This window comes from Rana temporaria, chromosome 5 (genome assembly GCF_905171775.1).
Source record: "Rana temporaria chromosome 5, aRanTem1.1, whole genome shotgun sequence".
NCBI classification, from domain to species: Eukaryota; Metazoa; Chordata; class Amphibia; order Anura; family Ranidae; genus Rana; species Rana temporaria.
The window spans coordinates 162280531-162295885 of NC_053493.1; the positions used below are offsets into that span (position 1 = coordinate 162280531).

The 15355-nt window shown below is 38.5% G+C and overlaps 1 protein-coding gene across 1 annotated transcript in view; it reads right to left on the reverse strand.

Annotated features, from left to right (window-relative positions):
- Positions 1 to 14734, reverse strand: part of VWC2 (von Willebrand factor C domain containing 2) — a 606745-nt gene extending 592011 nt beyond the window's left edge. Inside the window, exon 1 of the mRNA XM_040353321.1 lies at positions 13764 to 14734. The gene's annotated coding sequence lies outside the window, so the exon portion shown is untranslated. The remainder of the gene's footprint in view (positions 1 to 13763) is intronic.
- Positions 14735 to 15355: the final 621 nt, after the last annotated feature.

The following is a 15355-nucleotide window of genomic DNA, read 5'->3' on the forward strand; positions in this document are numbered from 1 at the left end:
CTGAAAAGCGCAAATCGTCTCTTACCAAACTTTTACTTAACACGCAGTAACATGAGATTAGCAAAAGCAGCCCCAAGGGTGGCACCAGTGGAATCGAACTTCCCCTTTATAGTGCCGTCGTACGTGTTGTACGTCACCGCGTTTGAGAACGACGAGATTTTGTCTTGACAGTGTGTACGCAAAGAAAGCTTGACAAGATTCTCGACAAGCCTGACAAGGAACTCGTCGAGGAAAACAATGTTTCTTTTACGACGAGTTTCTCGGTCGTGTGTACGAGGCCTAAGAGTTTCAATTTGTATGCAATCAGGCAGGCCCTTGCAATACATGGTTTTGGTCAATCTGAAGAGAAAAACCTGCAGGAAAACTGATAGTGTGTATGGGGCATTAGTGTAATTTCTCAGTTTTTTTTCCTTTGGTATCGGCATGTGTCACTGGTGACAAGTTTTCCAGACAAATTAGATAATATTGTGAGGGGGAGGGAGCACAGCACACAGCTTATCTATTTAGAAAACAGTTCTGTATTCTTAGCAGGAACAAAGATTGTCTCTGGACAGCCGCACTCTGAACAAACTGTAGCCTTTTATTAAAAGAAGGACAGCACTACAAGTCACAGCAAAATAAAACCTGCCTGTTGACGTGTTTTGCACTGAAACTAGTGCTTAGTCAGCTATGACTAAGCACTAGTTTCAGTGTGAAACGCGTCAGCAGTCAGGTTTTATTTTGCTGTGACTTGTAGTGCTGTCCTTCTTTTAATAAAAGGCTACAATTTGTTCAGAGTGCGGCTGTCCAGAGACAATCGTTGTTCCTGCTTTGCTAAGTGCATTACCTGCACCTGAGTTGTCTGCAATGGAGGATATTCATCTGGGTTCCCACCTGGAGCAGCTACTCCCCTAGTTCTGTATTCTTCCTATGTTCCTGCACCATGTGTGAAGGGGGGGGGGCTTTCCTCCAATCCTCTGTATCACAATTCTGCACTACAGGGGATGTAGAGAAGAGCAGAGACTGCAGATAAACAAGTAAAACTTATTTAGGAGGATTACTCTGAGGATATTCACTTCACTGGTTATATGAAAGAGTTTACAACTTGTTTAAGGGATTTTTATATTTTCTATATCGCTCTCAAAGCTAGCCTCCCCCAAACACACACTGTTCTTTTTTTTGGTTTGTTTTTGCATTACATAAGGTCCACCACAACAAGGGAAAACTTTTTTATGCCATTTTGGTTACAATAAGTTTACTAGCAGCCCCCAAAGTGTTAGGCATGACCATAAATAATTATGGTGCCCCATTGATTTTGATGCAAATTCAAAACTGTTCATGGTTGTTTCACTTAGCGCAGTTATCATACTGGTAAATAATATGCAAGATTAATGCAGTCAGTCAAATCCAGAAGTATTGGACATTTATTTGGTCTCTACTCCTTATTATATATTAACACATCTCCCTACTGGTATCCTTACATTTTACAATCGACTACACAAAACTACACATTTTTGAAAAGCATCTGTATGTTCATACCTACTGTATTTGTTACAGGTGACTAGAAATCTGCATTCCCTTTATCATATTGGCAATTAGAGGTGGGACAAACACCACCTGGTTTGGTTTGCATCAGAACTCTCGAGCATTGCAAAAGTTCAAACTCCGAATCCCATTAAAGTCTATAGGAACTTGAACTTGAAAAAAATCAAAAGTCCCCATTTTGAAGGCTTATATGCAAGTTATTGGCCATAAAAAAGTGTATGGGGGCCCGGGTACTGCCCTGGGGGACATGTACCAGTACAAAAGTTTTTTTTTTTAAAGATTGTTTTTTTAAGGAGCAGTGATTTTAATGATGCTTAAAGTGAAACAATAAAAATGTAAAATTCCTTTAAACATACAATACATAGCTTTATTTCACAGATTGCCTGATGAGGTGCCCAGGACATCGGTGAAATTAATCATGTACATTTTGCTAGCGGCAAGAATCGCAATAGCCCGTCAGTGGAAACAATTGAGTATCCCTCTGGATTTTGTTAAAAATAAGGTAAATTGGATTATGGTAAACGATAAACTCATGCATATACTCCATAATAAATCTGAGAAATTTGAGAACATTTGGGACCCCTGGATTCATTATATCTTGGTTCCCCAATGAGCTCTGAGTTGACCCTCTTCTGCTCTTTTATTTTCATACCCTTTTACTTTTTTCTTTTTCTTATTCTTCCTCTCTTCTTATTTTTAATTTATTTCCTTTTTCCTTCTTTCTCTTTCTTTTCTTCCTTTAATGCTTGATTGTGTTTGACCATATGGTATACTAGGTCATTTTGGAATCTTGTCTGATCATTAGACTCTCAGGAAATGGATAAAGATTCCTTGTCATATATTACACGGTATTGCTCTTTGACTCTTAATTTACTTGTGTTAGATTGTATAATGGTGCCCAAGCTCCTATTGGGGCTTGCGGTGATTTTGGCCTGTCTCTGTTTGGGTTTTATTTTTTTATTGTATCTCTATTTACAAGGCCTTAATACTGTGTAATGAATAGAATTGCTCTTATTTCTATTTTATGTTTTCCTTCATTGGAAATTGTTTTTGTTTAATGATTGGCCTGTGTATGCCGACTATTCTGTTCTTTTCTTCAATAAAAATATTGAAATATAAACATACAATACAATACAATATCATTGCCGGCAATACACAAATGTTTAAAAAAGTGCGTCAGGGTTTCCCCAAATCCATATCAGGCCCTTTTGGTCTGGTATGGATTTTAAGGGAAACCCCACGCCAACATTAAAAAAAAAAAACAGTCCCCCCCAAAATCCATACCAGACCCTTATCCGAGCATGCAGCCCAGCAGTTCAGAAAAAAGGGGGGATGAGCGCTTCCCCTCCTGAACCATACTAGGCCACATGCCCTCAATATGGGGGGTGCTATGGGGTGGTGGGCTCTACCAAAGCACCTTGTTCCCATGTCAATGTCTCGACAACCCTGGGCTATGGTTATGGGGGTCTGCAGCCAGAGGGATTATCAGAATCTGGAAGCCCGCTTTAACAAGGGGGCCCCCCAGATCCCAGCCTTACCACATGTGAGTATAGGGTACAGAGAGTATAGGGTACACTGTACCCCTACCCATTCACTAAAGGTGTCAAAAACATACCTCAGGTCGCCCTGCAAATTCAGGTTAACATCAAACTCTATGGCCTCGTACTCACGGGCAAACATGTCTGATGAAAACGGTCCATGGACCGTTTTCATCGGACATGTCCACTCGGAGATTTTGATCTGATGGCTGTACACACCATCAGACCAAAATCCCCGTGGACAGAGAACGCAGTGGCGTATACGACACCAACTTCGACGCATGCGTGGGATTTCGGGCGAGCGGACATGTCCGATGAGTCGTACTGACCATCGGACATGTCCGACGGACAGGCTTCCAGCGGACAAGTTTCTTAGCATGCTAAGAAACTTTTGTCCGCTGGAAACCTGTCCACTAGGCCGGAAAACTGTCCGGTCGGCCCTACACATGAAAACTTTCCGGTCGGCCCTACACACGACCGCGGACCAGTTTCAGCTGACATGTTCGGTCGTGTGTACAAGGCCTATTGGTAATGAAGCATGTTTGCTATAAATGTCAATTTCATCTTATCTACCTAAAATGCCCTGCAGCTAATGTAAGCAGGTGACGTATGCCTTTGGTGCTAAAAAACTGTATACAGTATCTTCAAGCTAATAAGACATTGCCAATGAGAAATTATTTTTTAGATACCTTTAGTAATATTTCAAGAGTGGAATAGCCACATTCACAAGCAAAAATTGTTTTGGCTACAATGAACTTAAAATTCTTTAGAAGGCTGCCATGCTTTGGATCAGCACCTGTGGTATATCATTGTAAGGGATGAAAAATCTGATTCACTTATGAAGTGGTAATGGGATCTTTTGCACACTTTCCCTGTTTACTCTCATCTTGCAGAGTGCACAGGTTGCACTCTCCGATAGTGCTTCATTTTAGTACAGTGGTACCATCCAGGCTGACCAGTGGTAAAGGATTGAATGAGGTTATAGCCCAGAGCATATTTTATGTTGATGGTAATTTACCAACAATCCAATAATACAGTGCCTTGAAAAAGTATTTATACCCTTTGACATTTTTCACATTTTGTCATGTTATAACCAAAAACGTAAATGTATTTTATTGGGATTTTAGGTGATAGACCAACACAAAGTGGCACATAAATGTAAAGTTGAAGGAAAATGATAAATGGTTTACAAAATGTTTTACAAATAAATATCTGAACAGTGTGGCGTGCATTTGTATTCAGTCCCCTTTACTCTGATACCCCTAACTAAAATCTAGTGGAACTTCCTTCAGAAGTCACTTAATTAGTAAATAGAGTCCACTTGTGAGTAATATTTTCTCATTATAAATACAGCTGTTCTGTGAAGCCCTCAGAGGTTTGTTAGAGAACCTTAGTAAACAAACAGCATCATAAAGGCCAAGGAACACAAAAGACAGGTCATTAATATAGCTGTGAAGAAGTTTAAAGCAGGGTTAGGTTATTAAAAAAATATCCCAAGCTTTGAACATCTCAATCCATCATTTGAAAATGGAAAGAGTATGCAACCCTACCAAGAAATGGCCATAAACCTAAACTAACAGGCTGGGTAAGGAGAGTATTATTTAGTGAAGCAGGCAGGAGGCCGATGGTAACTCTGGAAGAGCTCTCTATGGTGAGAGAATCTGTCTACAGGACAACTAGTAGTCGTGCACTCCACAAATCTGGCCTTTATGGAACAGTGGCAAAAAGAAAGTCATTGTTGAAAGAAAGCCATAAGAAGTCCTTTTTGCAGTTTGTGAGATGTGGGGGGCACAGCAAACATGTGGAAGAAGGTGCTCTGGTCAGATGAGACCAAAATTGCACTTTTTGGCCTAAAAGCAAAATGCTATGTGTGGCGGAAAACTAAGCACTGAACACACCATTCCCACCGTGAACAATGGTGATGGCAGCATCAGGTTGTGGGGATCCTTTTCTTCAGCAGGGACGAGGAAGCTAGTCAGAGTTGATGGGAAGATGAATGGAGCCAAATACAGGGCAATCTTAGAAGAAAACCTGTTAGAGTCTGCAAAAGACTTGAGACTGGGACGGAGGTTCACCTTTCCAGCAGGACAATGACCATAAACATACAGCCAGAGCTACAATGGAATGATTTATATCAAAGCATTATCATGTGTTAGGGTGGCCCAGTCATATGCCAGATCTAAATCCAATTGAGAATCTGTGACAAGACTTGGAAATTGCTGTTTACAGATGCTCTCTATCCAATCTGACAGATCTTAAACTATTTTGCAGAGAAGAATGGGAAGAAAATTCACTCTAGATGTGGCAAGCTGGTAAAGTCATACCACAAAAAACTTGCAGCTGTATTGCATTGCATTAAAAGGTGGTTCTACAAAGTATTGACTCAGGGGAGCTGAATACAAATGCACACCACACTTTTCACATATTTATTTGTAAAACAAATTGAAAACCATGTAGAATTTTCCTTCCACTTCACAATTATGTGTTGGTCTATCCAGGTTTTTTTTCTCAAACAATAGGTGCTGGAACTCAACCACGACCCCCCAAAACCCCTCCCCCACACACACCCTCCAAATCCCATCAAATAGTGGGTGTGGTCAGTCAAATTTCACGAACAGTAGAAGGGTCTTAAAGGGGCATTAAATACCAGGATTGCATTACATACAGAGTGCAGAGCTGTCACGTATAAACACAGAAACTGGACTTCTGTGTTTACAAGTGATTATGGTGAGCACCCCCCCTAGGGTCTGAGCCAGAGGTGGTGAAACTGAGTTCCACCAAGTTCCCCCTGAAAAAAAAGCCCTGGGTCTATCACATAAAATCCCAATGAATCTAATGTACATTTTTGTTTGTAACATGACATGACAGAATGTGGAAAATTTAAGGGGTATGAATATTTTTTCAATGCACTGTATGATCTCTTTGTAAAACAAAAATCTGTAAATGTTCAGGCATGCACGTGCATGCACCAGTAAAACTTGTCTTAGTTCACCCAAAATGCACTGCACATGTGCAGTTCTGAAGTTAGCTGATTCATGATTGGCTAACCTTGGGATGAACTGTATCTGCTAAGCATGGGATGAGCTTCACCATGCTGATGATCTGCCTACTCTCGCCTTCCTCTGCTTTTCTCCACCCTCCTCCAAAATTTAGTCAGCTGCAGCTATACAGTGGGACTAGCATCTCTCCATGATACTATGTCACTCATGCTCAGGCCAACCTGTCTAGTGCTGCTGTGTCAGGCTCTGTCTCTGCACCAAGGAAGGAGACCGGTGAGTCTCACAACAATGAGGGCCAGGGTCATTGTGAGAAAATAATCTTTTGATATCAGTAAAATCTTCTGTGTGCTGTCAATGCTGGAATGAATAACATTTGCATAAAAAATAACCAGTTGGCAGGGCAGCCACAGAAAGCTGTATTGCTCGTTCATCACAAACTCATTCACTGATCTTTTTTCAGTTCTATACATGGATTCCAGCATGAAATTCCAACACCGGAGGGCCCTTGACAAAACTTAATGTGGTTGTAAACTCCCCCAACCCAACTTCAGCATATTCTAATCCTCATTACTAAAGAGACTGATCGCTGTCTGTAAAAGTCTCCTTACTTGTATTGTCTTCTTTCAATCCGTCCCGTAATTTTTGCTTACGTCGCAGACGCATGTGCTCCCTGTCCTTTGATTCACAGCACGCTCTGTGAGCCATCTCCCCAGTGACAGCATGACATGTCCACGAGTTTCACTGTCTGCGGCTGGGCTGTGAAGACTCTCAAGACTGAGGCCGCGTACACACGGTCGGTCCAAACCGATGAAAACAGCCTAAAGTCCAGTTTCATCGGTCCAAACCGACCGTGTGTATGGCCCATCGGTCTGTTGTCCTTCGGACAAAAATTAGAGAACTTGCTTTAAAATCGAACCGATGAACGGCTGACCGATAGGTCAAAACCGATGGTTAGTACACAAAAGCATCGGTTCAAAACCCGCGCATGCTCAGAATCAAGTCGACGCATACATGGAAGCATTGAAATTTGTTTTTTTCAGCACGTCGCGTGTTTTAGGTCACCGCGTTCTGACCCGATCGGTTTTTGAACTGATGGTGTGTACTCACATCAGACCATCGGTCTGCTTCAGTGGTGAACCGATGAAAACAGTCCGTCGGACCATGTGTACGCGGCCTGAGCATTCATTCACAGCTTCCTGGTTCTCCTCTTGTGACCATGTGACATCACATAGGGAGGAAACCATGGCATATCCTATCAAGGCAATCATCTGGATCTTTTAGCCCCTTTCAATGGCATGTATTAGGAACAAATCAACTTAGTGGATTGTTTGGGGATCTGGAAAGAGGCTTGGTAATACACTATCACGCATGCGTGAGATTACAGCAGGGGAAAGCAGGAAGGGCGGAAATTATGTACACAGCCGACTCTGAAAACAGTACCCAAGATGATGCCACTTTATCCCAGAAAACATTTTTTTTTACAAACTTCACAAAAATAGTAAGTTAGAATCGTTACTGCATACATTATACTATATATAGATTGCAGACAAGTGTTTATAACTAAAACACTTTAAAAATACATGCACACTTTAACAATATGATTTGTTTCCTAAATCAATGTGTAACATGCACAATTGCCAAGTTTTTTTGTCTATTTAAATATCTATTTCACCTTTTGTTTTCATTCTTTGTTACATATAAATACCCAGAGGGACAGAGCATTGCCACCCTTTAATGGAAAGCACCTCCACAAGGACCCATATGGCAGGACTATAGTTAATTCTATGAAAATATTGAAATGATGTTTAGTTTTAAGACACTTTAGCGATTGGGTTTTACATATACTTTAATATTATAGGGGCTGTAGTACATAAATGTTGAAGATCTCAGTTCGAATCTATGTTTTTTTTTTTTTTATTCATGAGTGTTCTAAACACCATGTTGTATGTTATATGGTCCTGACCAACTTGTCAATTGGCTCAACAGTTGCTGGTTTTGATTCTTTTGGTATGCTCATATAAACTTTCCAGTAATGGAAATGTTTTTTTTTTTAATAATGTTTCTTTGTCCAGTGGTTTATATGCGTTTGTGAGACTCTCACTTGTGGTCTAGTAATTAACAGAATTTTTCAATTATCCCTGTTTCAGTTTTAGACACATTTTGCAATTAGCTTCTTCTGAAAGGGGGTAATGTAATTAAAACTACATACAGTTGTGCTCATAAGTTTACATACACTGGCAGAAATTATGATGTCTTGGCCATTTTTCAGCAAATATGAATAACACAAAAACTTTTCTTTCACTCATGGTTAGTGTTTGGCTGAAGCCATTTATTATCAAAAAACTGTGTTTACTCTTTTTAAATCATAATCACAACAGAAACTACCCAAATGACACTGACAAATGACATAAGTTTACATACCCCAGTTCTTAATACCATGTAATGCCCTCTTTAACATCAATGACAGCTTGAAATACTTTGTGGTATTTGTGGATGAGGCTCTTTATCTTCTCAGATGGTAAAGCTGCCCATTCCTCATGGCAAAAAGCCTCCAGTTTCTGTAAATTCTTTGGTTGTCTTGCATGAACTGCACGTTTGAGATCTCCCCAGAGTGGCTCAATGATATTGAGGTCAGGAGACTGAGATGGCCACTCCAGAACCTTCACTTTATTCTGTTGTAGCCAATGACAGGTCGACTTGGCCTTGTGTTTTGAATCAATGTCATGTTAGAATGTCCAAGTACGTCCCATGCGCAGCTTCCTGGCTGATGAATGCAAATGTTCCTCCAGTATTTTTTTATAACATTCTGCATCTTGCCATATATTTTACCAAATTTCCTGTGCCTTTGTAGCTCACACATCCCCAAAACATCAGAGATCCACCTCCGTGTTTCACAGTAGGAATGGTGCACCTTTCATCATAGGCCTTGTTGACTTATCTCCAAATGTAGTGTTCATGGTTGTGGCCCAACAGCTCAATTTTGGTCGCATCACTCCAAATGACTTTGTGCCAAAAGGTTTGAGGCTTGTCTCTGTGCTGTTTGGCATATTGTAAGCAGGATACTTTGCGACATTTGCGTAGTAATGGCTTTCTTCTGGTGACTTGACCATGCAGACCATCTATTTGTCAAGTGCCTCATTATTGTGCATCTTTAAAACAGCCACACCACATGTTTTCAGAGAGTCCTGTATTTCACCTGAAGTTATTTGTGGATTTTTCTTTGCACCCCAAACTATTTTCCTGGCAGTTGTGGCTGAAATTTTAGTTGGTCTATCTGACCATGGTTTGGTTTCAACAGAACCCCTCATTTTCCACGTCTTGATTAGAGTTTGAACACAATTGATTGGCATTCTCAATTCCTTGTATATCTCTTTATATCCCTTTCCTGTTTTATACAGTTCAAAATTCTTTTGCTTTCCCCATGATTTAGAATCCAGAAACGTCAGTGAAGCACTGGATGAAAGATGCAAGGGTCTGTCGGGAGTCCAGAAACGCATTGACCTTTTATACACACACACTAATTACAATCAAACAGAATACAAGTGAGGATGGTTACCTTTAATAGCCATTCAAACCCCTTTGTGTCAACTTGTGTGCATCTTATCAGGCCAAAATCACCAGGGTATGTAAACCTTTGATCAAGGTCATTTGGGTATTTTCTGTTGTGATTATGATTTAAAACGAGTAAACACAGTTGATTGATAATAAATGGCTTCAGCCAAACACTAACCATGAGTGAAAGAAATGTTTGTGTTATCATTTATATTCTCCGAAAAATGGCCAATAAATCATAAATTCTACCAGGCTATGTAAACTTATGCGCACAACTGTACATAATGCCATACCATAGAGAACAAGGATGGGCACCCTCTGGTGGGGCTACAGGAGGAAGCATGTACAAATGGCTGTCATCTAACTGACGCTGTACATTCTTATATTTCACAGGTGATCCATCCAAGTGCTGTCAGGTTTATTTACATTTATACCCACTATACACATAACATATGATGTGTTAATTGCAAAATGTATAAAAAACTAAGACACTTCTCCTGCACTGTACTATACAAAACTGTATCTATATAGGGATAAGCATGATTCTGATCCCAAAGGGTCATGGCAGTGACTATCAGAAATCTATATGAGCTGTTTTAAATATTTGGTAGAGGCTGGCTACCAGGGAAAACAGAAGGCCACATTACATAGGCCTTATTTTAGTGATTATGTCTATGTTATATGATCTGTTTTTTTTTTTTTTTTTTTACGGATTGTATGATGCAACAGTATAATTACGTTTTATATAAATACATGTTACTAATCGTTGGCACCAGAAAGTTCCCATTGATTAAGCAAATGTTTGTCAAAAGTAATTAAAATGTGTCAAATAAATCTCACATATGAAAACAGTTGTGTGACATAAAGGTGTATAGGTTCTCTCAATGACAGAACACCAACCCAATACATTCAGGAATCAAAAGAGATGTTGTAAGGGCATACAGGTATGTATGTATTTAACAGGTGCATACAATATGGGTACAATAGGAACGGTACTTTCAAAAATGTACCTAGCAGTCAGTTTTATCTTTCAGGTAACTTATGGAAATTAAGTCATAGAACAGGTAAGCAATGTTGTAGAGATAAGGGAGTAGTCCCTTGTATAATATTCTAAGGAACATATAGTATTGGTTCCCCTTTATAATAACAACATCACGTCATTTGTCTCATGGTTTATTTAGTGCAGTGCTGTTGGATAAATCATGCTTTCAATTTAGCCAGTGATAGATTATCAAAAACATTCTTCTGTATAGGTAATCTATCATTTTCTTTTGAAACAACCTTGACAAGGGCATGAACACTTGAATTGAAAAAAAGGAAAAAAAAACATTTAGAATGCTTGTTGAACATATTTGAACTCAGTTGAAAGTTACAATTTTGTTCAGAAAATGTTACCTCAACAAGCAGAGAACAGAGTAATGCCAAATCATTTTGCTCAAGTTTTAGTGCCCTCTATATCCACAGATATGTGATATCCTTGATATGTTTGTATATTCCTGTTTATATTGATAATTAACCTTCAATTAAGCCATATAGTAAATGATTATTAGATTAATAATGTGAAATATATAATACAAAAGCTTCAATTTAGATTACTATGACATAATTTATTTCCACTGTTTTATGAAACTATCAGCTATTTGATATAAAATGTAGAGAAATTTAACAGAGTATTGCAGCAAAATACTATATAGGATGTTAGGCACTGAGCATGTGTAGAAATGTATTAATTATAGCACACAGTGTAAATTCTTTAAATGTGAACATGCCACAAGCCTCTCAATAGCTGAAATGAATCGTTAATATCACTTCCATATATTGTAAGGGAGGAGCAAATAATTGAAGTGTTATCTATAGATAACTTATTTTACATTCAAGGCCAATGATTCAGACAACCCTAAAACAATAAATAACTTGATAGTTGTAGTTTGTATAATATGCATGTACATTTTTTTTTTTGTTGTATAATAGTTCTGCAAACTTTGTAACAAAAGGGTGTGCTACCACTGCATCCATTGATGTTACTACAACAGTAGTAGCAAAAACCTTTAAATGTGCAGTTTCTCCAGTACCCTCTCCTACCATTTATTTCTACTAACATTGTACAACGTGATTGTATGGTCTCTCTTTGTACCTCCCCTTTTAACATCCACTTTATAAACTGTGTGCAAGGAAAATAACTACTTTAATATATCCAAGTAAATCTGGATAAACCAAATAATATTAAGGAAGATACAGCTAAAAAAAAAAAAAAATGGGCTACTAAAGATGCAATATAATCATTTCAGGACCATGGAGAGAGCATGAGGCACGACTTATTATGAAGAAGAAAGTGTAGCACTTTTTGGTACCAACTATGAGCAGACTTGTGTTTTGGATATTGTTGGTACCAGCTATGAGCAGACTTGTGTTTTGGATAGTGTTGGTACCAGCTATGAGCAGACTTGTGTTTTGGATATTGTTGGTACCAACTATGAGCAGACTTGTGTTTTGGATATTTTTTGTACCAGCTATGAGCAGACTTGTGTTTTGGATATTGTTGGTACCAGCTATGAGCAGACTTGTGTTTTGGATATTTTTTGTACCAGCTATGAGCAGACTTGTGTTTTGGATAGTGTTGGTACCAGCTATGAGCAGACTTGTGTTTTGCATATTGTTGGTACCAACTATGAGCAGACTTGTGTTTTGCATATTGTTGGTACCAGCTATGAGCAGACTTGTGTTTTGGATATTGTTGGTACCAGCTATGAGCAGACTTGCGTTTTGGATATTTTTGGTACCAGCTATGAGCAGGCTTGTGTTTTGTGTTCTCTTTCAGCATACTGTGATATTTCAGAATAAGTAAATATACACGTAAATAAAGAATGTCATTAGTTCAAAGTCATGTTCATGGCAGCTAAAGACAATAGTGAATCTGATCTCAGTGGCATTGGCTCATTAGTAGACACAATGTATGGCATGAATGTTAAACATTACCTAGTAAGCTATAACACTACAATTTTGTATAGAGGCAAGTTGTATGTAATAGTCTATAGCACTGATCCACATGAAAGAGACTATTTGATTAGAAACTCTTGTGGTGTCTATATCCTCCTTCCTTCCTGAATAGTGCAGCAGGATATGAATTAACCTTTTTTCTGCTAGAGTACAGAATGGCATGCAGTACTTAAAGCACTGCAGCTACCAAACGTTCTTGCCTTACAGTCTGTATTAAAATTCTAGCTAAATGCTGTATTGGTATAATCAACAAGTGCCTCTGTCAACATTCAGAGTGAAAGCAGTGCCAATGACACATAACTGTCATTTTAGTCATTTCAGTTGAAATCTTAGCAGCATATCTGAATGATGACTGTAATACAAACAACAAACGATGTTAACTGTAGATTGGTACCATTTACTGTTAACATACAAATGTTCTAATGTCAGTGAAACCAGTCATACATTCGCTTTCCTTTCTGAAGTAGATGGGGGAAGCTAATAGCTGCTCTGTTGCTGAGTTTCTGCACGTTTGCTCTTTGGAAGCTTCAATAAATTTGTAAAGAAAGCTATTTATTCACACTGTCCCCTGTACAAAATTACCAGTACTGCACCTAAAGAATAATAAGAGATTGTAGTTATAAATAATAATTTGGTGTGATTAACATTTTGCCTATATTAAATGTTGCCATCTCCAGTAGGGTACTTAAAGATGCACTAGGTAAATTACATGCTGCCTGTGTTATCCTCACATTATCTATCTATTCTCCTTATTCTTTGCATGCTACAGCCAGCGTTCATGTATACGGACAAGAAATAACAGACTAGCTATGATCAACATGTTGTTCATTATAATGTCACACAAACACAGCATACATTATTAACTATAAGACACATGCAGTACAATCAGAGATAATTACAAAAAGCAGGCAATATAGTATATATATATATATAAAAAAAAAAAAGATTTCTGATATTATAAAAGTAGCCTAGAGATTGCTTAAAACATAAGAATCCTTACTACTATGCTTCATTTAAAAAGTGTCAACATACTATTTAACCCTAAACAACAAAATCAACATGTCAAATGTAATCATTAACTGATATCATGTTTTGTAGGGTTTACAGTAATGCTGCCAAAAAAATCCCAGTACACCCCTTTTCAATTACTAACCAGCGTTAAGAAAGAAGGTCCCAATTCTGCTAATACACGTGGGTCTTCCAGTGGGTGTGATAAATCTAAAAAGAAAAAAAAAAAAAACTTCTCTTTTTCTGTTGCTTTTCCAGCTTCCTTTTTATAAAGCTTAGATTAAATGGAAACTTTCTGAGGTCATCCTTAAAAATCACAAGATGAGATCCTTATCAAAATGACACGAGTAGATAGGCAAGATTGTTTATTTTCCTGCACAGATCTTTGGAAACACAATCCTCTTAAGCTGTGTATAGATCTGTCATCTCATCATTGAAAGTGGATGCTTCCCAGAATCTTGGTACCATTATCTCTTCTTTTAAAATGGTAAGCAGTGTCATATCACATAGAGAATCAACATCATCTCCAGGTCAGTCTGGAAAGCTGGTCTGTTCGCTGCATTCCTGGCTGTGCTTGCAACAGCCCATGATTTATGGTGTCCTTCCTGAGATGAAACTGTAGCTCGCTGTTCCTTTGTCACCTCCCTAGGTTCAGATGTTTAGCGTTCTGGATGACTGAAAAAACCAGTGACCCAAAATGTAAAGTCCAGTAACTCACTAAAGGAGCAGGAGGATCAGTCTGACACTGCCAGACAAGCTGTCAAGAGCTGTGTTGCCAACTCACTTAATCCTGCTGGAAAAATCATTTAGCAGGGATTTTCCCTGTGCAACAAATCTACCTACTATATCTTCTATAACATCCACTAGGAAAGTGCCTTGAATATAGTCCTTTAAGAAATCTGACAGAATGAATTACAATTCAAAAATGCACACAATGAAAGTGTTTTGCATTTCATTTAAATGCATGAGCACAACTGAATCTATGCAGGGAACAGCACATAAGATCTATCTGTCTCTATTGAACTCATGAATCTGGAGCTCTGGCTGGGAGAGAATCAGGAGGAGGGAGATGGGAGGTGCTGGAAGGGGATTCTCTCTGCCTATGCATACAATAAGTCAGAAGACATCTTCTCTAAATAGGGATTTCAAAGCGTTTCTGAATCTCAAGTTGTATGATTTCACAGACCACAGAGAATGAAAAAACAACAAAAAAAAAACAACAGAAGCTTAGAGGCCAGAAGGGGAAGCTGACTATCCTTGCACTGTAAGCAATGAATCAGGTCACAGTTCTACCTGCATTCAGTCTTCCAATTTATATTTTCCAATTCACTAGAGGGTCATTTTTTGTCTACTGATTCTCTTTAAATCTAAGTCACAGGCTACACACCTCCTCAGAAAAATTGAAAACAAATCAGGATCTTAATTTAACTTTTTCATAATTGTATTAATATTATTATCATATATTCAATAACAATAATATTAGATAAGTCTCTCTGAATCTAGCTAAATGAACAGTCCATTTGTTTTTTAAGGCGGTTGTATACCCATTCAGACTATTTTTCTCTATGTGGACAATTGCAGGTTATAAAAATGTATTGCGCCATATGAATATCTCTTTACCTGCTTTCCTTGCAAGTAATCTTTATTTTTATTTCTTATGACGTCACTCGCGCATGCGCCGTGTGTCCCAATTTTCCGGCAACCGTAGACCCTGACGGAAAAATGCAGGGTCTATGA